At 56.7% G+C, this 22,150-nt stretch overlaps 1 protein-coding gene across 1 annotated transcript in view; it reads right to left on the bottom strand.

Annotated features, from left to right (window-relative positions):
* The window catches only part of LOC111144720 (zinc finger MIZ-type containing 1), a 263,603-nt gene that overhangs the window by 167,677 nt on the left and 73,776 nt on the right, over positions 1 to 22,150 (bottom strand). The window contains 1 exon segment of the mRNA XM_022499165.1: positions 17,632 to 17,755. The gene's annotated coding sequence lies outside the window, so the exon portion shown is untranslated.

Genomic DNA, 22,150 nt, shown 5'->3' with positions numbered 1-22,150 from the left:
GGGGCTTTCCAGGTGAGGGCCCATCCTCCAGGAGGCCGTCCACAAGTGTGTAGCCCTCGTGATCTCTGAGCTCGCTCACCTCCTGTCTTTATGATGTCTGATGCAACAGGGCCTAATCCCACCTCCCCCTGCCCACTCTATGCCCTTCCAGGTGTGAATCTTGTGGTTCCAGCTACCTTGCGAGCTCTCAGAGGGCAGGGACTAGGCTGGGCTTCTACCCGGCTGAAACCCAGGACTTGGCACATAGCCAGCCACCCTGGTGACAGCCTCAGGGGCAACTGTTCCAACTCAGCAACCTGCTTCCCACGACCCCAACCACCCCTTGTGCCTGCCCACTGGGGCCCACATAGCACAGAAGAAGGGGCAGGGGAGGAGGGGGGACAGGGCTCTGGCCGGGAACGCAGGGACGTTTGCCCACAAGCATGGGCCTCTGGGCTATGCCCCTCCAGCGGCTCCTTCAGGGTCCCATTCTCCCTGCTTGCTCTCCTTAGGGCTCCCTCAGCCTTGGGTGTGCAGTGTGGCTCACAGTCTGGGGTGCTCAGGGCCAAGCCTACAAAGTGAGAAGCTAGGTCCCTCTATCCCCGAGGCCCCGGGCCAGGCCACACAGGGCCAGGCCTCAGAAGTGCAGTAAAGGCAACAGGAATAAGCAGGGGGTGGTCCAGGCTCATGGGGCCTGAAGAATATACTATTTCGGGGTCCTCTTTAAAAATATATATAGAACTACAGATACTTATTTAAAATGAGAAAAGAAAACACCATCACATTACTAGAGCCTCAGGAGTCTGGGCCCCTCTAAACCATTTACCAGAGATGCTCACACAGGAATGTTCCAGACATCAACCTGTGGCCCGCCCCACCTAGAACACTCCAGAGCTGCCCACAGAACTCCCACTTTCCCAAGGGCGGTGCAGGGGTGGGGCCCAGAGGCCGGAGCTTCATGAGTTCCTGGCCAGTCGGCCTCTGATCAATAACAGTGGTGCAACTGCCAATGAACATAATATCTAACATTAACAGGCCTTGACCTGGTACCACTCTAAGTACTTGATGTGAATGAACTCATTTAACCTCCCCACAACCTACAACGTCGGTACCCTGCCTATTTTAACAGGCGAGGACACAGTCACAGCAAGGTTCAGAAACCAGCCTGCGGTCACACAGGCAGGATATGAACCCTGACAGCCCAGCGCTGGTGCAGGTATGAGCCCGCAACCAGTGCTCCTGGGTCCTGCTCTGGAGGGCCCAGGAGCCTTTTCTCTGACACAGAGCCTCGGACTGCAGCGGTGACCAAGGGTGGACACTGCGTGAAGTCCCCTCTGCTTAAACCATTCATTCCGCACAAATCCTCACGTGCCAGCACCAACCTTGTGACGGTAAACAGGGGCCCCCCACTTTCTCACTTTGTTCAGAGCATGCTGGGGTCCTCTCAATGGGCAGAAGTGGGCACCCCACGGTCTTCCTGGGGCTGAGGAGGTATCCTAGAGATGGGCTGGGCCCACCCAAAGACCGTGAGTCAGGGGTGAGGAGGGGGCTTTGCTGAAGGTCACGTAGCATGCTGTCCAACTCCTTCATCTTATAGACACGAGACACATGGCTTCCCCAGGGCCACCCAGGGAGCAGTGACCCTGCGTGAGGCCCAAGGCCAGTCTCTGTAGGGGTGGGGCAGGTCGCCAGCAGCCCCAGGGGCAGTCAAGGCCTGGTGCTGGTGGGACGGGCTGGCCATGCCACAGCAGAGCGAGGACACAACCCTGCCTTTTGGCCTCCTTGGAGCAGGCCCTTTGTTTTCTCTCTCTGTTTTCCATCTGCCCGCGCCCCCAGCCTTCCAGGCTTCCCCTGATTGTGTTCAGGGCGATAAAAGGGCAGATGAGCGCAAGATCTCTGGCAGCCGACACCTCACATAGACACTGTGGCGGCGGCGGGTGGCTGAGGGGGGCCCCGGGTGGGGACTGGGCTCACCACCAGCTGTGCGGAGAGCTTCTCTGAGGGACGCTTGGCCCATGGCCCTCAGAGCCCTTTTGGCAACCCTGGGAGCAAACCACCACCACCTCCCATTTTACGGAGGGTGAGACTGAGGCTCCAGAGAACAGTGGCCAGGATGGGTCTCTGGTCTCCAAGATTTCCAACAGGCCATGCCAACCATGGTCCTGACCTCTCTGGCCACCCACAGGACAGCTGGCCTTGTCAGTAGTTCCGCCTTTATATCCAGAAAGGGCCATTTTCAGACTGTCCAGGAAAAAGAGAGTGGAAGGTCAGCCAGGGTCTTGTCTGCCAAGGCCCGGGATGCTGGCTGGTCAGAAAGTCCCCTCGAAATCACTTAGTCACAGCTGGTCACTCTGTGCGAGACAGAGCAGAGTCTGACTTCCCGGCTCCCTGAAACAGAGTCCTTTTAGACTGCTTCTGGGGGCAAATGCTTCCTCTGTGGTGGGCTAATTCCTACTGATAGCAGTGAGAACAGCGTGATCCAGGGACACTGCCGGCCTGGATGTGGGATGGGGCAGTGGCGGCCTGCAGGCCAGGGCCTGGCCAACCCTGATCTCAGGTCCCTGCCACTGACCCTGGCCTCGCCCGCCTGGCCTCCTGTGACCTGGTGCTCTCAGACCCTCCCTGAGCATGTCCCCAACTTCAGTTACCAGATACTTTAAGTCTCATCCGTGTTCCATCTAAATAATTTATGTATTGTTATTGAAATCACTTTATTTTTACATACCCTCATTCAAAGCAATATTGTGTAAAATCATGGGTTTACTATATTAATCATATTTTTTCTAATTTCCATAAGGATAAATATGTAACATTAAGATCTGAAATTCAGACACCCACATGGGCCCTGGTAGCCCACAGAGCTCAAGGCCCGATGCTGTGTGCAGGCAGGTCCTGGGGAAGCTGGCCAAGACTTGGGGGGGCGAGCCTCTGGAGGTATGCTCAGGGGGCTGTGAGAGCAGAGCCCTGCACTGGATGGGGAAGTGGGAGGAGGTGTAAGTACCAGAAGGGTACACAGAAGGTTTGGTTTGGCAATCGGCTCAGACCAGACTACATCTTCTCTCTGTTGGGCCTGGAGTTTGGTCCCGATATTTCCTAGCTGCAGATAAAGCCATCTCCTCACTGATTCCTCCTGACCCAAGCAAAGTGCAGCCAGAGGAGCTCTGGAGGGGGAGCCCAAAAATGTGGGGCAGGGGTCTGTCTCTTTACTAGGGGATGCTAGACCTCTCTGGGCCTCAGTGTCTGCATCTGTACAGAAACTGTGAATGAGCCAAAGGTTCCTCTCAGCCTCTCTGAACCATGGTGACCTCTGGGCCCCAGGCAGATCTTCTCACCACCAACGGAGACCTCCCTTGACCCATCCCTCCCACACCTGATCAGGGGCCTCAAACGACTTCTGGGGTGCCAAGGGGAGACAGGGCCATCCTGTGTGACAGCTACAAAATTAGATAATCAGCTAATCACCAGCAAATTAGCATCCCATCTTTACATAGAACAAATATAGTATTTACGTAAAAGTTGTTAGGAGTTTCTCTCTTTTTAATTAGCAGAAATAAATGCAAAATAAATGGTAATTAGGCAGCTGATGGATTTGGTAGCACAATTATGCCTGCAGCGGTGCCCTAGTCCTTAAGCGTGCGCGCTGAGGAATCAGAGGGGCCTATTTATATAGTTTATTTATAAAACAAAGTTAGCAGAAACAGAGGGACGAGGCCTGGGCCTTGCTGAGGGAGGGGGTCTGGGCTACAGGGGCAGGGCGCTGGGAGGAGAGGAGCTTCAGTGCCCAAGGAATGGAGGGGTGCTTCGCGCTCAGTGTTGGGCTCTGGAAGTGTACCACCAAGGCCCCCACGTGTCTATTTCAGGCCCTGCATGTGTCACTGGGAATGGCCTCCCTGACAGGAAGTAGGCTAGAGCTGCGTGGAGGCTCTGAGAACAGCTGTTCTGTGCACTCCTGTCTCTTTCCCTCCCCTGGTCCCTACCTCTCTCTTCTTTGCTGGCCCTATTCCTTCACTGAGTATTCTCTGTCCTGCACCCAGAGACATACTCTTCTAGAATATTGCCCATTTCCTCCAGAAACTCAAGAGAACCGGGTGCAGAATAAAGTACCCAAACAGTGGGATTACATTTCAGACCAGTGGAGAACCCAGAGGGAGTACAGAGGCAGGAGTCCTGAGAGGAGGCAGCCCAGAGGAAGAGATAAGAGCTGGGTTTTGAAGGATGCATAGGAGTTTTCTGAGACGGTGGGAAGTAACAAAAGGAGCCACATGTGCAAAGACAGGGAGGTGGGAAATAGCATCCCATGACTGTAGGAAAGAACATATCAGGGGTGTGGAGGCTAAGGAAATAAGCAGAGCCTCATTGCAGCGGGTCCTAGATGCCAGGCTAAGAACAGGTTTGGACTTGATCCTTGAAGCCATGGCAAGGTCTGAATGGAGAGAGTGGGGCAGCGCCTTCCCACTCCCAGCTCATTTCTTGGCTTCCCCTCCCCCAACCCCAGAGCTAGGGAGAGGGGAAGGCCACAGACCATTAGAGGCAGCTGGTTCAGCTCAGCTGAGTGAGCACAGAGCAGGAGGCTAACCTGATTATAAGGGACAGGAGGTTTGTCTGCAGGGGGGAGGGTGGGTGACTGCTCTGAGAGTGACGGGAAGAGGGGCATGCTGGGCCACTCTTGGATCTCTGGAGCGAGAGGCCTGCCTGTCCTAGAACGGAGCACCGTGCCCTGCCCCCAACCCTGAATGCTGGGGTGGCCTCACCAAGCCCGGGGGAGGGGTGACAGTACAGCCGGAGGCCCCACCCCCTCCCAGACTCCAGTCCAAGCTGTGTGGCCTTGTGCTGTGACCTTGAGGAGCCACTCCTAACTCCAGGCCACATATTCTTGTCTCCAAAACAAAGACCTGTAAGAGAATGGGGGATAAGCAGTGACCAGTTTGGCCCACAGTGCCAATCCCATATAGTCTGATGTGCCTGGGGTCACTAAAGCCTATGTGCTCTCAGGGACTTAAGGGAGGCAGGGGACCGCATCTGCCACAGACCCTGCTGCTCCCTCCTGCCCTGTCCCAGCCCAATGCACGGGCTTGCGTGGCATGCCACCGAGAGTTGAACTGAGACCCTGCATGATGACCACCTAAGGCCCTTCCAGCTGACAACCTGCGTTCCACAGTCCGAAAGCCCAGGAGCAGGTGAAGGGACAGCAGAAAGCCTAAGAGTCAGAGGATCTTCCTGTCATTAACCCTGTAGGAGACAGTGGGGGCACTGGGGGCCTGGGGAGCCTCTGGCTGCAGCCCTTCCCTCCTCACCACCAGTGACCACCCTCGACTTAGGCTGACCGCGTCTAAACTGGGAGCAATGAGCTACCCACGCACCCAAACCTGGGGCCATTCAAAAGCTCAGACAGGCCCCGGGCAGCAATCCGCAAGGCAAAGCCCTGGGTAGGGACTTCCAGCAGCGGGGTTTCTAAAGGATTGCACAAAGGGGGGACCCTCATGCTCCCTAGCCTGGCCAGCTCTCCAACCTCTAGACCATCCCTTTACAAAGCAGTCCCATCCCGGTCTGGAAATGGTGCCTGAGCTGCAATCCGTCGTCACTGGGGACAGAGCTCTGAACTTGTAAGGGAAGACGAAGATCACACCAGCACCGCTTCTCTGCTCTGTAGGCTGTGCTCCTGCCTTGTGGCCAAAATCAATAAGAATCTGCACTGTGATTGTTTTACCAGCACAAGAGGCCAGCTCCTTGCGATGACATTCCACCCCTGGCGGCGCCAGGGGTGTCCTTTTGTCGCTGGACCCCGAGATGCGGGGTGGGGTGGGGTCGTGATAGGGGGGCCCGTGCAAGCGCGGGAGCAGAGAGGGGCGCACAGGGCTGCTCTAAGTGCCTCTCCAAAGACAAGCCCGGTTCTATTCATCAACTGGTTTTCAGGGCTGTGAGAAATCAATGGCATTTGTGCTGCAAACTCATCATTAGGACAGGAAAACTCTGCAGTGGAATTGATTTGTTTAAATATAATAACACAATTTAACAGAAAACTGTGGGGGTGGGGAAAAGACCCAGGCAAACAAGACAGTTTAGAGGACGGGGAGAGGCACCAGCCTGGAAACACCTTGCAAGGCGGCAGTCAAACCCCAGCACTGGCCCAGTCTCCTCCCCAAACACAGGGGTGAGACCAGGCGGTGTCCCTTGTCACCGGATGCCAGGCAGCTCACACCCACTCTTGGAAATGCCCCTCGGCAGCCTGAGGACGAGCCCGGGGGCCGGCTGCTCATTGTTGTGTTGTTCTTAGAGGTGACTTTGGCTTGGTGAACATCGGTTCAACCCAACAGACTCTTAGTAGGCACCTGTGAGGGGCCATGGGAGAAACCAATAGTAAATCCTGGTCCCCACTCTGAAGGCATCCTGTGAAGACAGGGTGGGTAAGGCAGGTGTGCAGGAGACAACCTGGAACCAGGGAGGTCTGGGCTTCCTGGGGTCTTAGGAGATGTGGGGGAGCAGTGCTGGGACAGGATGAAGGGCAAAGAGGGGACAGTAAGGGGGCAGAAATGGAATGTCCATTCAAATAACCAGGAGGAACCCCTAATCTCATGAATAGGGGAACTGCCCACTCTGATGGTAATGATGAGAGATGACTTTATTGATCCTTAAGATTTCCCAGGGCCCCTAAATACTCAACACCCGTCACCACACTGACTCTCAGCCTCCTATGAAGGATACTACCCATATCCCACAAATGGTACCACTCAGGCTCAGAGAGGTTAAGTGACTGCCCAAGGTCACACAGCCAGTTTAAGTGATGGAGGTAGTAGGGTCGGATCCCAGGGCCTGTGCACTATTCAGTGTACCTCCCGCCCTCACTGGGGCTTGACCTCTGCATGAACTAGGGAGATATGGCTCCTGCTCTCTGCAGCTAGGGTATGAGGTGCACTGGATGGCTCAAGGGAAAGTCTGAGGGATGGCGTGGGGTCATAGGCTCTTGCTACAGGCTTTGGCCCTGCAGCCTGGGTGAGGCTGGAGCACCAGGAGCCGAGCCGGCCTGGCACTCAGGGCACTCTCCGATCTCACAGAAGAGCTCTTCCAACCTCCCCCAGAGGGCAGGGATCCTAGGGAGGAAAGCGGCGGGCCAGGTCCTAGAAAGACATGTCTGCGGCGGGGGGAGAGACACCCAAGCTGGGAGAGAGGGCTGGAGAGGTTCAACCCTTGTCTGAGGGTGGGGAGGGCATAGGCAGGCTGAAGTCCTCAGCGGAGGCCTGGCAGCTTGAGGCAGCCTCGCCGAGCTCAAGAAGGGATTTAATGTCAGTTTCAGAATTTGGACTTCATTCCTGCTGACAGTGGGAAGCCGGGGAGGGCAGCAGACGGCCGGACAGAGGTGAGTCATGGCGAGGCAAGAAGAGGATAAGACCCTCAAAGCCAGCAGAAGGTGGGGGTGGTGAGAGGGACACAGGTCCAGAGATGGGTCAGGGGGTTGAACTGACTGTTGAAGGTGCGAGTGAGGGAGGGGAAGGTGTCCAGGATGACCCGGGCATCTCCCCCAGCCCTCTGGGGCTGGGACATTCAGCTGTGCTGAACCAATGGCTGAACCGAGTCAACAGGAATTGACCAGAACCCTAAGGAGCACTGGGCCCCTCCCGCTAGGAAGCCCTGACTTAGGGGGACACTGCTGGCCGGCAGGCTGTCACCACCTCGGCTCTGTCCCCCTGCTGACCTTTCTCCTTTGTCAGCAGTGTTCTCTATCAATTCACCGGAAGGGCCAGTGCAATCTCGCCAGGCTGCCTGGGCCAGGGCTGGGGGTGGGGGCTCCCTCTGCCTTCCCTCTTTTAAGGAAGAAGTCTCCAGAGCATCTCTAGAAAGTCAGGAGCAGAGATGCCAGAGTAGTGGGGGACCACCGCACCCCTCCTGCTGGCAGATGGGAGGGAGGGAGAAGAGGAAGCTGGTGGGGGGTTGGGGGAACTGCAGCCAGGCTATGGGGGATGGGCAAGGAGGATCAGTCTAGAAGAGGGATCTAGGAGGTGGGGAGAGGGACCCAGCGGGAGCTCCTGAATAACCCAGAGTGTACCAGCCACCCCTAAAGCCAAGGAGGGGGTCCAGAGGGTCTGGGGGGCTTAGGATTTAGATGGGGCTAGCATGGTCAGCTGTCCTGGGGTGCCTGGAATGGAGTGGTACATGGGATATGGAACCCCCAGTACTAAAAACTGGGGTGGTCCCAGGCAAACCCTAACCGTTGGTCACCCTAGCGGGGCTGAATGTAAATTCCAGTTTTTAGTTCTACCACTTTCAGACTGTATGTGACCTCTCTGTGCCTCAGTTTCCTCACCTGGAACATAGAGCTTGTCAGAGCACCTTGTGTACAGCCGTCATGAAGACAGGATGAAATCATGTATGCACGTGCCCGTTACTGTCACTGACCGCTTCCAGTACCTTCCTACCATGAGGACCGACTAGTACCCACTGAATGCTAGCCCGAGGCCAGACCCCTATCTAAGCCCCGCACATGTGCGCTATTTAACCTCACCATGATTATGGGGCAGGGGCCATTTTCACAGGAGAAACCAAGGCATGGAGGAGCTCGGCCCCCGGCCCAGGTTCTCACAGCTGGCAAGTACAGAGCCCAGAAAACCACTTCTATTTCCACTGGGCTGGCCCCAAAGTGGGGGACCTGTAGGCCAGGGTTAACACAATTCTGCTTACACTGGACAAACACACAGCCTGGGCAGGTGTGGCAGGAACAGGCAAGGGACCCCTGTTCTCAGGGAGACCAAGTCCCTGGTCCTCAGTCCTTCCCCTTCTGGTCCAAACACATTCACCAAATTTATTAGGTTCCTAGGGTCTATGGATACCTTAGTGAGAGAGAGGGAAGCCCCCAGAGTACCCCAGAGGCCTCCTGGTGGCCCCGGGGGGCCCAGCTCTCTGGATCTGGCACTTTCTGCAAGTGACCTCATTTCATTCTTATAAAAACACAAGATCACGTAGGATGCCCATTTCAGAGATGAGAATACAGAGGCTCGGAAACTTGCTAAGGTTGCCCAGCTGGATTTAAACACGTCCGTCTCCAATGTCTGGTCTCCTCTTGGAGGCTGATGGGAAAGGACGAACAAGCAGCATGGGGGCAGGAGGACACGGCTTGTAGGTCCGTGGTAGGACTTCAGATGAGCACCCAATAATTCTGAGGATGAGGGGCACAGCCTCCCCTCCCCCTAGAATTTAGGGAGCCCAGGGGAAACTCCGGCAGCTCAGGGAAGGGGTCCAAGCATGCACGGGTAGGGGGCCAGGGGAATGCAGGGGAAAGGGGGGGTGAGTGCCGGGGTTCAGGGAGCAGCCCATCACCCCAATACCTGGGGGTCAGGTAACCTGGCAGAGACCCCTCTTCAGTCTTCGAAGCTGAGTGCACATGCCCTTCCTGCCGTGACCCCGAGGAAGTCCTAGGCACCAGCAACTGCGTGCTCACAAAGCAATTAGCTCGCAGAGCCCAGGAGAAAGGTCGCCGAGGTGGGCAGGCAGGCGCTAGCTGGGCAGGGCCCTGGGAAGCTGGGCCCAGTTATTTTTAGCATCTTGATTCAAGAGGAAGGAGGCCCTCCTCCCCACCAGGTAAATGTCAGTACACTGGCAGACCCAGCCAGTTAAAGTAGCTGGAGCCAAGGAAGAGAGACATGACTGGCGTCTTTGTCCTTGGCTCCCCGGCCGCCGGGCTCCCAGGGGGTCTCCCTTTCTCCTCCACCTCCTCTCCCTAGGCCCTGCTGCACCTGCCTTTTGGCCATGAACAGAAAACATGGGCTTGGTCCCCAGAGGAGCTTGACCGGGGCCTGGTGCCCTAGACTTGAGCTCTTGCTCAGCAGCGTGTGTGTAACCCTGACCCAAACTCCTGCCTTCTCTTCCCAACGTGCAGTTTCTACAAAATGGGCCCCACAAAGACCACCATTTTATTGTTTATGAGGATGACAGGAGCTGGGGTCATGAAGAGGCTTTGCAGGAGGGTGACTTGCCCTCTCTGCCGGTAGTGGTAGCTGTATTCTTGCAGAAGAGAGTTCTGGGCTGTCCTAGCAGAAACGCAGGCCAACCCCGGGCTGACGGGGCCTGAGCTGGCCACGGTGCACACTGGTGGGGAGATCTGCACAATCTCGGGTACTAGGTGTCCAAGAGCCTGTGGCTGCCACCCCGCTGATAGGAGAGGGTGAGAGAGGACTCTGTGGGTCAGTGGAGGCAGACCGAACACAACTGGGGCTCAGCCTGGGCTACGGGGAGGGCCCACACTCGGAGGGGCGCCAGCACACCCAGCCCTCCACACATCCCAGGCCTGGCGCCGGCGTGTGGGACTCAAACGGCTCTGACCTGGCCTCCTTCCTTGGGGAGGGCCACCTGTCCCCCCTTCCCTGAGAACAGGAAGGACAAGGGAAGCCCACTCCACAGACTCTTGGCTCTGGAGTTGGCTCTGAGAGTCAGACGCTTAGCCCATTGTGGGGGTGGGGGGTGGTCCTTCCCCAGGGTGCTCAAGGCCCCATCCGGCCAGGCTGGGGCAGACTCCTGGCAAAACCGTGGAGTCTGAGGTCAGCTCTCCCCTAGCCAAAGAGAAGCCCTGGGTCCCGCAGCAGTGCCCTTGCCTTTGGCCGCCAACTCCCAGGCAGCCTAGGATCCTGGCATCTGCCCACACCCTCCCCAAAGTCAGACCCTTCTACTGAGGCACTGCCCTACTGTGTCTGAAACTCTAGGGAGATCTAAGGGAAAGTGAGGCACAGAAGTGGGGCAGGAATCTGCTCGGGGATTTAGCAAGTTAGAAGCAAAGGGCAAACTCCCTTCTCCTTCTGCCATCTGGCCTCTAGGGGGCATGTCCACCTCATTTCTTTCATTGCCCAGTCTGGGCCCTCCACCCAGCCCCACGGTCTGCCCCCCACCCCCACCCCACGTGCCTGCCTCAGGGCCTTGACCCAGCTGGTTCCCTTTGCTTGGAATGCTTTCAGTTCACAGTCATGTTCTTTCTTTAGGGTCCAGCTGCAGCTCCACTTCCTCCAGGAAGCCCTCCTTGACCCTAGAGTCCCTTGGAACCCAGACGTTTTTTCTGGATACCACACCAGATCCTCAGCCTCATAAACTTCAGGCTGCGCTGGGCACCCTGTTGTGGCTCAGCCCAGGGGGCCGACAAAGGACTTTGGGCGGTCCCTGGTTTCATGAGCCTTCTGTCCTTACTCACCCCCTGTAACTTGTCAGCTTTCAAATAGGGCCCTGACTCCAGAGTATTCTCTCCGCCCTGGCCTGTGGGCCAGTAATCTCTAGCCCTCACTCCTTTCTCTTGGTAAACAGATGGGAGGAGGAGCCCTAATGGTCCAGGCCTTGGCAGGAGGTGGTGATTACAGGAGCTGGAAGACAAAAGAGGCTTCACAGAGCCAGGTCTGAGGACGCCCAAGGTTGTTCTCAGTCCCGGTTCTGGGTGGATCTCCACAGACCCCCCCCCCCCAGAACTTCCCAGGCCCTAATCTCTATGCCCCCAGGTCCTTAGGGGTTGGTCCTGCCTTTCTTCATTGTGCCCCAGGGCCAGGTCACCACCCCCACTGCAGGTCTGGGGCCCTGACAGGCTCTACCCTTGCCCTGCTTCAAAAGCTACTGAGGGCGGCAGCGGCCTCCGCTGAAAGCATGGCGTGCCACCCTGGGCCACACTTCAGTTTCCCCATCTGTACCATGAGACATTGGGCCAAATGATTTCTAAAGACTATTTAGATGCTTCAAATGAAGATGCCACCCTTGAGGCCGCACCCAGTGTCTGCTCCCGCCTCGCAAGGTCACGGAGGCTTGGGACCTGGGACACAGGGCAGAGGCGTGGTTGTTCTCATCCTAAGTGTATGGCTTAGGGACCAGAGGGAGACCGACTCAGGCGCTCAGACAGAGCCAGGTGAGCAAACATCAGTGGGAGGAAGAAGCACCCGGAGTGAATAACACCCAAGGAATCCTTCTCGGTGTAATTTACCAATTTCCAGCCGGCCCTGTTGGTAGCCGAGGTCAGGGGCCCCTGCGGCACACGTGCAGCTCTGCATACCTACAGGGGTGATCACATCCAGCTGGCGAGGCTCACATGGGACTCTGGGAGAGCCAGAGGGGGACACAGACCTTCCCTCCCACCCTCAGGAAAAAATCCCTCTCGCCTGGCCTGCTGGTCTTTTGCACCTGTCTCGGGGATGCTGGATGACCCTGGGCTGGTCTCTGGGCTTCTCCGTCCCTAGCACATCACTCAACAGGTTTGCCTATGTCTCCCTGCAACCCCACCCGTGGGCTAAGGTCAGGCCCACATCACGCAGGGGTATGGATGGGGGTAATGGAGGGTAGCTCCAGGGCTCTGCTCTGGGGCAGCTTCCTATTCCAGCATTTTGGAAGACTGGCTTTTCCTCCTGGTAAAGAGCTCCAGCCCTTGGCCTAGAGGAGGCCGCAGAGGGGTCTGGAGTGCTGAAGAGGGCCTGGTAAAGCTGGGGTTCCGGCCTGCTGGAGTAAACAAGGCCCAGCCCTGCTCCTCCCTGCTGTCACCACTCTGGGAGGAGCTGGGAGCCTAGTGGGCCAAAGCCCACCCTCCCTTCCTGGCCTTCAGAGTTGCTACTGCTGCTGGACAGCCCTTTTGGCTCCCCACTCTCTACAGGATCAAGGTCAAACTAGCCCAGTCTTTGAGACCCTCAGGGGCTCCCTCAGCACCTACTTCCAACTGTGGCTCAATGAATCTTCCTCTCCAACTGAACACCCCACAGGGCGAGTCTTTCCAAGTTGTGCAGAGACCCTAGAAAGACCCTATTCTCCCACTCTGCATAGGGATCCAGCCTCCTCCTCAAGCCAGTCCCGCAGGCTGCCTCCTCTAGCATTGGAAGATCTGCTCTTCCCAGCTGCTTCACCCTTCACTTGCTGAGGGCCCCCTGCTAGCAGGTCCTGCACTGGAGACCCTGGGACTTCGAAGCCCAGGGCTGTGCTCACTTAGCTTCTCAGATGCAGATTCAGTTTTAGACGTCAGTGCCTAGTACAGGACCAGAGCCTGGTAAACATTCAGCAGGCTCTGGCTGGCAGAGTGAATGGATCGCCCGGGAGTACCCAAGTACCCATCACAGTTTGCTGTAGTGGAGAAAACACATATTATTGTGTCAAATAAAACTGGGCTGAATCCCAGCTCTACCAATAGCTCTGTGATCCTGGGGATGCTTCCTAACCTCTCTGTGCTTTGAGTTTCCTTATCTGTATTAGAAGATAGTCTCGGCCTCACTGGGCTGTCAAAACCCCGGAGACCACTGCGGGCTATGACCCCCGATGGGTGCCAGCCTTCTGATTTTATGTACCCATACAGAACTGTTCAGAGAAGGGCAGCAGCTTGTTCAAGGTCACACAGCAGGTATGTGGCAGGGCTGAGGTTTGAACAAAGTCCTGCTCGGAGGACCTGCCAGGGCAGCAGCCCTGCCCTGCTGACGGAGAGTGGTCTACCTGGGGTAGGAATGATCAGGGGCCTGTAGACGATCTCCAGTTCCAGCTGGGTTCAGGGATGTGGGCTCAGGGCAGGCTTCCCAGGCTGGCAGTGGAGGGGTCTGGGCCGCGGGCAACAAATTCCAGGCAAGGAGAACGGGGTGTGCATTCTCAGCTGGTGCCGAAGACGGACAGGCACGCTCCATGGGGCCCCGTGGCATGGGGGAATGCCACGGCCGGGCCTGCTGTCAAGGTCTTTGCAGCCAGCCCCAAGGCCGCCTTGCTCCATATAACCCGGGAATTCTGCTGACTGACAGCTGATGGTGTGCATGCTGGCAACCCAAAGTCACAAACCAGGGGCCAGAGGGGCTGGCCAGGGAGTGTGGCTGTCACCCCATGTCTCTGCCCACAGAGCTGGGATCAACAACTGTGATTATCTCATGAAACTCGAATCCAGCCCAGCCCCAATGCTGCTGTCTCCCTACGTCTTTTCTTAAATGACACCAGCCATGTCACCCCCCACAGTCCGCCACCTCCGTGTGCCCACAGCGCTCACGTCCGCTCTACCACTGTCCTCCAGCTGCCTGCCCACGATCCACTCGCATGCGGTGGGGTGCGAACCACATTCTAGACTCAGCAGCCGAGATGCTCATGGCTTAGTTGACCAAATTCCTCACAACACAGTGAGTTATGTCCTACCAGTATCCCGATTCTAATGACGAGGAAATAAGGCACAGAGAGGTCAAGCCATGAATCTGGCATCACGAAGAGGAGTGGCAGAGCTGGAAAACCCCGAAGCCTCGGCCCACAGTCTGTACCTTTGATCAGGTCAGGACCTTCTGCAGGTACCAGCCGAAGCCGTTCACAAAGCTGTTCACAAGCTGCCGGCTACACGGGCCCACGGTCACGGCCCCGACGAGAGACCCTCTCTCTGTGTCCAGCCTCTGCAGGCCGTTACGGCCCAGACCAGCTGGGGCCTTCTCACCTCTGCGCCTGATGCTTCGGAACCACACACATCTGGCTGCGGGAACGGGGCCAAGTCATTGCAGGGAGGAGCAGGGCTGGGGCTTGGTCTCTTCCAGCTGGCCAGCCCTCCAGCTCCACCGGGCCCTCTTTGGCACCCCACACACCTCTGGGGTCTCTACTGGGCTAGAGGCTGGAGCTCTTTCCCAGGGGGAAAAGCCAGTCTTCCAGAATGCTGACATGGGAAGCTGGCCCAGAGCAGAGCCCAGGGGCCTCCTTCTGCTGTCACTGCCCACACCCCTGGCTGCTGTGGGCCTGCCCTCACCCAGGTGCCAGGGTGCGGGCTGTACCCCTGAGCCTCTGTTTCCCGTCTGACACATAGGAGGGGACCTGTCAAGGGCTTGTTCAGTGATGGGTTGGGGTGTGAACAAGCTCTGCACGTGGTAGAGAAGTCTCAGGGCAAGGGGTCATGGTAGCTCCTGGAAGGGTCCCAGGGTGAAGGTCAGGAGGGAGAGGCGGGGGTCAGAGAAGGCTCCATGGCATCGGAGCTACAGCGAGTCTGCCAAGCAGAGGTGGGCAGGCAAAAGACAATCAGGCAGAAGACTCTGCAAATAAAACACAGAGCAGACGCTCCCAGCCACCTCTGCCCTTGGTGGGTTTGGCAAAGCACAGACAAACCAGGCCGCCAAAGGTCAGGGCATCCTTGACACCACTGCCTGACAGAGGGGATCTAAATCTCACTCCAGCTGAAGCCACTGTCCCAGGTTGCTGGGGACAAGATGGATGCTGGCACTGGGGGAGGAGGGGCACATCCCTCCCCTTGGCCGACAAGACTCCTAGAGGCAACGAGGGACTCGCCCAAGGTCTCTGGGCTGGTAAGTTCCTGGTGGAGACTGCACACAAACTCAGTTCCTGGCACTTAATCCCGCAATCACTCCGCTTCATACGGGCAGAGCGGGCTCCCTGGGCAACTGCACAGGGCCCCATGCTTAGAAGGACCCATGATGCTCTGTGGCCACCAAACTCATAATCATTTGTGAATAATGAGACTCTTATTTTTTGTCTTGCCGTGGGCCCCACAAATGACATAGCCAGTCCCGATTCTAGTGGATTCTGACGGACGTGGGCTGGGGAGCTGGGCAAGGCCCGCGAAGGGCAGGTGAAAACTTTCACCTGTCTGCGACTTTGCAAGAGCTGGGCTCTGTGCTCGGTCGCTTTGGGTCTCTAAAGCAAGCTGGCAGATTTATCCTCCTCTCCTCTCCCCCAGAGGTCCTGCCCGAACCTGTTCCCCACACGTAGACTAACCCTCCACACCAGACAGACCCTGCAACTCCCTGTGCCATGGAAGCTCTGACAGGTGAGAAGCCACTGAACCCCGAACGACTCCTTCTCCCTGGAACAGAGCCCCTTTGTGTGCACACAGGAGAGCCTCCCCGTGCGTGTGGGGGACCGTGTGCATTGGGAGGGCCTGTGCCCAGCGGCTGTGGAGCTTCACCATGGGAGTTTGTGAAGGCGTCTGTGGGTGTGTACGTGCGTGCAAGTCTGCGTGCACACGTGTATGTTTGTGGTGTGCGTGAGCCATGTCTGTGTACATGCGTGTGTGAGGGAGTGTTCCTCCGGGTATCAGCGCGTGCATCTGTGCATGCGTGCCCATTTGCACGTGGGTGTGCACGCACATCTGTATACCCTCAGCACACATGGACAGCTTTGCGTGTCTGTGTGCACAAGCATGTGTGCATAGCTATTCACGGATACAGGTTTGACTGTGGGTGGGGAGAATCTTCTGGAACTTATATGTATATCGGTATTTATAGCTGAGAACATCATGCCCATTTTTAACCACCACACCACCCAATTCATCTTCCTTCTCGCGAAAATCTTGGCCCTCTCAGAGACAACACTGGACCACAACTTGGCCCACTGCCTCCAAGAACACTTCCTAGACTCCAGACTCCCCATACTCATGTGCAGAGCTCCATCATTACCCCCCACCCTGCATCATGGCAGCTTTCCCACCCTCATGCCTCACCCCCACCCCCGGCCAACTGCACCCCTGCCAACTTCCCTGCCTTGGTGTCTTACGTTTTCACTCCTGCAGCAGGGCCCTTCTGATAGCCTCTCTAATGCAGCCACCTTCATTAGGCCCCTATCTCACTTTGAACCCTCCATGGCTCCCCACTGCCTTTGGGATCCAGTTCTCCATCCTGGCACTTGTGGCTTTTACAATCTTCCCATCCCCTTGCCAACCTCATCCCCCTTCCTGCCAGGCTCTCCTACCCATCCCCTGCTCCTGTCTTCCTTACAACGCTACTCACTTTGGGGTTACCTCCTCTGGAATGCCCACCCCCAAACTCTCAGCACTGTCCACTGCACTGGTACGGGGCTTGTATAACATCTGTTGTGATCTCCCTGAATGAGATAAGCCCCTTTCGCCTCTATCCTAGGGTCAGACACCAGGCTTAGCATACAGTAAGTGCCTAATACAAGCTAGGAAAACTGAACTAGGGAGGCAGAGGGAGAGAGAACCTTATCTAGCCAGCATGTTCTTCCTCTAGAAGGGGCCCTAGGTACCACTTTGGGGACCGCAGAGGCCAGGCCTGATTCATGTCACACCACATCCACAAATGAGGTATGACCCCAGGTCACTGCAGCCTGTCACCTTGTGGGAGTCCCCTCCCTTTGCTGTGAGTTGGGTTAGGACTGGCACTTCTGAAGACCCCATGACTGCCTCAGTTTCTGCCCCCAGGAAGAGGCTAGCAGAGGTGGGCACAGCCAGGGACAGAAAGGTCTAGGGATTAGGGATGGGTGTACTGGAGCCACACAGACCCAAAGGGGTACCCATGGGGGCTTAGCCAGGTATGTGACCTTGGGCAAGTTCCTTCCCAACCACAAGCCTCAGGCTTCTTGCCTTTATAGTGGACCTGATTCCAGCAGCTGCCTCACAGGTTGGTGTGCAGATGGAAAGAGTTAATAACGACACAGCACTTAGTGTGGTGCCTGGCACACAGAGACGGGGTCAGCGCATCCGCCATTATTATTCTCAGTACAGATGGGAGGGCTGGGGAGAGATGGGCCCGTCTAAGGCCACATGGGCCCTGGCAACAACGCAAAACCTAATATCCCAGTCCCAGGCCAGGATGCAACCCCCTCCACTGTCTGGCTCCCTCTGAGAGGAGGCAGCCAAGAAGGAAGTGAAAACTGAGAAAGAAGCCCTGTCCCCTCGTTCCTCAGCTCCCCAGCCCCACAGCACCAGACGCACAGCGCCGGGGGCCAGTCCGTCCTGCTTACCTGCTGAGGCCTCTGCAGACGACCAGGACTCAAGGCTGCTAAGGGCGTTAGGAAAAGGAGGCCGAGGTGGGAAGAAGGCGATGGCCCCCGCGGTCCAACTTGGCCAAACACAGCACAGCAAGTCCTGCGGGACAGACCAGAGGGCACAGTGAGCTAACTCCAAGCCGACCTTGCAGGTGGCCCCCATCTGCCCCACTGACCTCCTAGCTCTGCCTGCCTAGGCTCCTCTGGCCATGTCCTGGAAGGCTGAGTTGACCCCCTCGAAGTGGAGCCATTCCAGAAACTGGACGCAGTCTCCCAGCTCCCCAGCCAGAGCTTGTCTCCTGAACTTGGTGTTAGAGGCCTGGCCCAGGCCCCGGCTCCAACAGCAGCAGCTCATGGGCACACACACACCTCAGGGCCGCGGGTCACATCTGGTGCTCTGCTCCGAGCCCTGTCCCCCACTGCTCCGTCTTTCCGGGCCCCGCTGGCCTTCAAGACGTTGCTCAAGTGCCTCCACTGAGCCTCCAGGAGCGGCCCGTCCTTCCCTTGTTCGCCTCCCAGGAGGCTGGGGTCTGGCTGACCATGTCTTCTCCAGCTTTCTGGAGGCCAGTCTCCTCCCTGGATGGAGCTCCTGGACCACAGGAATGGAGTCGAGTTTATCCCTCTCCTCTGAGGCTAGAAAGGCCAGTGACTGCTGGAGGGATGGTTGGACAAACAAACGAGTGACTGATGGACGGGGCAGTGAAGGTGTTTAGTGAATAAGATGAAGAAAACTGGCCAACTGACGTGTGTCTTGGAGATTTATGTACTTGTTTATTTTTTTAAAAATTTATTTATTTGAGAGAGTGAGAGAGAGTGAGCAGGGGGAGGGTCAGAGGGAGAAGCAAGCTTCTCACTGAGCAGGAGGTCTGATAGATGTGGGGCTTGATCCCAGGATACCGGGATCATGACCTGAGCTGAAGGCAGACGCTTAACCGACTGAACCACCCAGGTGCCCCTGACATGTGTCTTTAATTCAGGAAGCCCAATGAGCTCTCCAAGGGCCTCCTGATGCCCCTCCCTGTTACATTCCAGTATACAGCCTTGGGGCTGGGGAGAGGTAAGAGACTTGGTGAGGTTGATACTCTTCTCTGTTGATTCCCAAATGTGGAAAGCAAAGCCCTGCTGGGGAAAGGGTTTCCTCCCAGGGGATCATGGTAAAAGAGAGGCAAGGCCAGAGGTAGATCCCAATCTCCTTGGGGACTGCTTGACCCACTGCCCCAAGTTGTCACGGATGGAGGCCATAACGGCAGCCCCTCCGGCTCCAGCGTCCTCATGGGTCAGCGCTGCAGGCACACAGCTTCCCCAAGTCTTGGGGGTCCGGGAGGCCAGCTGGTCTGATGGCTCTACCTCCCCCAGCCTGGAGGCCTGTGGCTCGAGGTGGGTCCATCAGGGACACTACAGGGAGCCTCCGGGTCAGAGATCTTCAGCCAGGAGGACTTCCTAAAAGCCCCATAGACACATTGCTCCCCGCTACAAAGCCTTTGCGGCCTTCCCAAACATGGCTGGAAGGGCATGCACTGGCCACTGCCTTAGAAACTAGTTTGGAAGTGTCTCCCACCCTTCCAAGTGGCTTATCGCACCCCGGCAACTCCACCTCTAGAGATACGCGTGTGTGGGGCACCCGAGGACATGTATTAGAATGTTCAGAGCAGTGCTATTTGTAATGCCCACCCCCCCCAAAAGCCTCCCAAAGGCCATCAACCATAGGATGGACACCTGGTGGCCCACACAGTGGAATAAAAACCACGGCAATGAGGACAAAGGATCCGCAACTAGATCCAAGAATGGAGAGAAATCTCACACACCCAACAGCCCAAAGAAGCCAGACGCGATACAGAACATGCTTAAGGGCCCCATTTACAGAAAGGTCAAGACCAGGCAGACTACTCTGTGCTTGTGGTCGACTAAACAGGGCGACAGATTCTTCGCTGTGGTGACTCCCATCAAGGCGGGGGAGTCTGTTCTCGATGCCCTGTACCTGGGCTGGGCTTGAGACCTGTTTTGGCCAATAGGACTTCCTGAAAGGAACATTCTCTGGCTTACAGAGACTAGGCCTTCGGGGCATACTGTTTATGACCTTGGCCCCGTCAGAGGCCAGTCTCCCCTACTGGCGTATGGGGGACAACTGAGGCCACCCAGCCTACAGCCAGTGCCAACCGCCAGATGTGACTGAGCCCATCACCACCAGCCTTCTGGTCCAGTCGGCCCTTCGGGTGACTAGAGTCACATGAGCCCAAGGGAAACCAGCAGAGGGATGGTCCAGGCAAACCCCAGAACCAGGAGACATAACAAATGGTGGTCGTTTGTTTGAAGACATGAAGTTTTGGGGTGTTTGTATTGTTGGCAGCATACTGTTGGAAATCAGAAGTCACTGTCCTGGAGGGGAAGCAGGGACAGGGAGGGGGCACATAGGGGCTTCTGGGGCATCTGGAATGTTCTTGATCTGCATGGTGGTTACATGACTGTGTTCATTTTGTGACAATTTGTCAAGCTACACTTCGGATATGCACACTTTCCTGCATGGATGTAGTCCTTCAACGGAAGCTGGAACAATCCAGCCTTTTGTGGTGCTCTACCCAGCCATACCAGGTCCAGCCCACCCTGGTTTGCCCACCTCTCCAGCCCAGCTGTCTTCATCTCACTTTCCCCCACACACTCACAGTGCTGCCTCACACCCCTGCACCTGGGATGCCTTTCTTCTTCCCTCCATGATTCAAGCCCTAGGTCAGGTGGCACCTCCTCCTGGAAGCCTTCCCTGACTGCCCCAGGCTTTGCCCAGGTATCTAGACTCATGCAGTTCTCTCTCCCAGGCTGGGCTTTCCTGAGCCCGGATTAGTCTTTTGCGGTCTTGCCAGCTCTCAGAGCTCTGCAAGCAAGAGCCCTGTCAGGGTTCAGCGGCACCCTTCCTCCTCTTCCTCCGGGGTCAAGACCTACAACCACCCCCACCCCATGCCCCCGAGTGATGCTGTAAAGACCAGAGCAGGTTTCGGTGAAGGGGCACTGGGGGACTGGTAATCACAAGATGGGTTGTATGCCAGCACCTGCCAGGACCCAGGCTTCTCCCACATACATCGAGGGTGGGGCTGAATTTGAGGGTACCATGAGCATCTATGCAACGGAGGAGGGCTTAATGGGCGTGCTGTTTTGCAGTGCACAATGACACCTGTGAAATGTGTACCGTTCCTTCCCTCTAACGATTAAAAGAAAAAAAGCAAGGCTGACGTGCAGTCAGTGCGGCCTCTCTGTAGAAACAAGGCAAAAGACCAGGCAAAGCGAAGGAAGAGCTGTGATGCCAGACAGATGGGGCCTCGGCTCTGCTACAAATCCTTGGATGTACTGACTTGTCTCCACCAGCGAGCGCCTAGTGAGGAGGAGGAGCCCTGCCCTGTCCTGGCTCCCAGCCCAGCGGTAACCGGGGTCAGTGGACCCCCAGCACCAGGGCTTCATCCTTGATGCCCCTCGCTGGGCCCCCCTGCCCTATCTTTGCAGTCCCAGTTCTGTTCTTTTTTTTTAAGATTTTATTTATTTTATTTGACAGACAGAGATCACAAGTAGGCAGAGAGGCAGGCAGAGAGAGAGAGAGGAGGAAGCAGGCTCCCTGCCGAGCAGAGAGCCTGATGCGGGGCTCGATCCCAGGACCCTGGGATCATGACCTGAGCCGAAGGCAGAGGCTTTAATCCACTGAGCCACCCAGGCGCCCCACCCCAGCTCTGTTCTTAATGGATGGGTGACCCTGGGGCAGTTTCTTCTGGTCTCAGATCCCTCACTGTCATCCCGGAGATCTGGCTTAGTCCATAGTCTCTGGTGAGTCATATATTTCTCTCCCACGGGAGCACTGGACCCTGACAGGTCAAGGCAGTTCTGAAGCCCAGGTCTCTTTCTGCCTCCCTCCAGGTCCCCATTGTGCCAGGGATGGTGTCTGCCCACTCCCCCCCCACCCCTATGCCTGGGCTATTCCTGGGACATTTTCTCTGGTACCCAGAGTGCTTTTCTAGGAAAGGAAGCTCCTTGCCCAACAGAGAGGCATAGATAAACCAGTGGACAGCCAGAAAGGGAGAGGTCCTAGGAGAGGTGGTCTGTTCTTGGTGGAGTTTAACTCCACATACATGAGGATAGCCTGAGTGGGACCAGCCTAATGTCAGAGGGACCTCTGGACCGAGCATACTTTCCCCAAGTGCATGTGCTGTCTCCCAGAGTGGTGAGTACCCTGTCCCCGGAGGTGTGCGAGCAGGGGGAGCAGCCATGTGGTGCTATGTATGCTGTGAGCACCGGAACTGGAGCTGGAGTCGACATTTCCTGAACTCCTCTGCCGATAAGAACTTACCTGGGTGGGCTACCTGGTAAACCCACACGTTCCAGGCCTCTCCCTGGAGAAGGGAAGGCTGTGGGTTTGGAACGCAGCCCAGAAATTTAAATTTTTAACAAGTCCTCCCAGGGGATCCTTTGCATCTGGTAAGTTTGGGGGAACCCTGGCAGATGACCTTCCTGGTCCCTG

This window comes from Enhydra lutris, unplaced genomic scaffold (assembly GCF_002288905.1).
Source record: "Enhydra lutris kenyoni isolate GAN:26980312 unplaced genomic scaffold, ASM228890v2 scaffoldscaffold12, whole genome shotgun sequence".
NCBI classification, from domain to species: Eukaryota; Metazoa; Chordata; class Mammalia; order Carnivora; family Mustelidae; genus Enhydra; species Enhydra lutris.
This window is presented reverse-complemented; position numbering and strand designations above follow the sequence as displayed.